The sequence below is a fragment of the Chinchilla lanigera genome, unplaced genomic scaffold (assembly GCF_000276665.1).
Source record: "Chinchilla lanigera isolate Chin_1 unplaced genomic scaffold, ChiLan1.0 scaffold00012, whole genome shotgun sequence".
In the NCBI taxonomy this organism is placed as follows: domain Eukaryota; kingdom Metazoa; phylum Chordata; class Mammalia; order Rodentia; family Chinchillidae; genus Chinchilla; species Chinchilla lanigera.
Genome location: NW_004955413.1, coordinates 27,647,345 through 27,649,158, shown reverse-complemented (window position 1 = coordinate 27,649,158; position 1,814 = coordinate 27,647,345). Strand labels below are relative to the sequence as shown.

The 1,814-nt window shown below is 55.3% G+C and overlaps 1 protein-coding gene and 1 pseudogene across 1 annotated transcript in view; both read left to right on the top strand.

Annotated features, from left to right (window-relative positions):
- LOC106147942 overlaps positions 1–1,390 on the top strand; it is a 3,766-nt pseudogene extending 2,376 nt beyond the window's left edge.
- The window catches only part of LOC102007982 (cytochrome P450 2D17-like), a 134,027-nt gene that overhangs the window by 6,478 nt on the left and 125,735 nt on the right, over positions 1–1,814 (top strand). The gene's annotated exons all lie outside the window — the stretch shown is intronic.

Below are 1,814 nucleotides of genomic sequence, written 5' to 3'. Positions count from 1 at the left end.
ATTGTGCTGTTGACAGGGATGCAGCAAACTTAAATAGGGTTGGTGGGCTGAGGCAGCTGCACTCTGGTCCTCGTCCCCTGGTGCGGCCCGTACTTCATGTGGTGCTCAGACGTGTGGAGAGCCTGCACCAAAGCCCCATCCCTGCAGTCCGTGAGCTGCGTGTCTGGCTGGGAGACAGGGCCCTGAGCACGACCTCCTAACCCCTGTGCCCATGAGTGACTTGTCTCAGGCCTCAAACCCCTGCCCAGCCTCCTGTTGGGCCCTAAAAGTCACTTCACTCAACCCACTGACCTCCCCTTTTCTAGTTGGGGTATGTGCTGTCACACAGGCTCACTTGAGCCTGCTGGGTTTTACATTATTGCTTTTGTAAATAATTTTCAAGTTGCCTGGGCTTCTCTGATGGATCTGCAGGTGAGGGCTTGAAACAAGGGGCTGGAAAGAAGAGCACAGGGACCTCCGTGGAAGGTGCAGTTAAATGTGAGTTGAAGAAAAGGGTCCAGAGTCTCACGTCTTTGTAAGTAAGGAGTCGCTTACATCAAAGAGGACTAGAAACTTGAACTGCATGGCTCTGCTGCACAAGCTGTCTCATGTTCCAATGTAAAGGATCCTCTACTTCTGGAGGATGCAGCCGAGAACACGCCTTAGTGCTGAGAGTTTTCAGGTGTCTGGAGCCTGGAAGCAGGTTTGTGTCCTTCAGGGTGGTCAGCGTCATGTTCCCTGTATTTGAATGTGTTTCTGTGCTTCTCTGGGAGATTAGGCACAGCGACCCGTTTCTCTGTGGCCCAGTCAGATAGGCAGGAAGGCAGCTGAATCTGCTGGAGGTGGTGCTGAGAATCCTTGGCCGCCAGTTAATCCCTGCTGGACAGCAAAATTCTCCATAAAGCCTATATGACAGTCCTATTCCAGTCTGACGAGCCATGCCATATGGCCAACGTTCTGGTGCTTTTGTCTGTCAGTTCCCTGACCTCCACCTGCTTTGATTGTGCTTCTTGGAGCAACGATCCACATATCATGTCCCGCCATGGCCAAGTGCTAAAACCAGCATAGCCAGTGTGTCTAGTCCATGGAACTGTCCTCCAAGACTTTCCTTTGCCCTGTGTATCAACAGGAAGAGGCAGGAGGGGCAAGGTAATATGGAACTGCTGTGGCCTAGCCCCTCCCTGCACCCGCCCATTGCAGAGTCCACAGACAGGTTGTCTTGCACCAGAGGACAAAGGGCAGCCTTAGCTGCTCTATAAGAGCACAGCCGGCCTGTTCAGATATGCAGGCTGTGGTGGAGTGTGCTGTCTGCTTCCAACTGACTCAAGTGGAGAAAGCTTGGTGTGTTCAGAGGAGCCCAGTGATCCACAAGGCAGCCATGGGGCTGCTGACCGGGGATGCGCTGTTCTCTGTGGCTTGGTCGTGGCCGTGGCCGTGGCCGTGGCCGTCTTCCTTCTCCTGGTGGACCTGATGTACCTGCGCCAACACTGGGCTGCTCACTACCTGCCAGGCCCCATGCCTGTGCCTGGGCTGGGCAATCTGCTGCAGCTGGACTTCCACAACCTGCCGTACTCCTTCTACAAGGTGAGAGAGCTGGAGTGGAAGGGCACAGAGCCAGGGTGACGTCATAGCAGCAGGCGATGGGCAAAGCCACAGACTGGACGGGGTCCTGGGCCTGTAAGAGGAAGCAGGTGGAGAGGGCTAGCGGAGGGCACTGCAGAGCCTGGGGACCCCTAGGACTTTGCAAGGATAAAGTGTGGGAAGACACAGGCCAGGAGGTGGGGCGGCACTTGGCAGTGTGTTTTGGATCCAGTTGGCCAGGGCAGAAGTCCTGG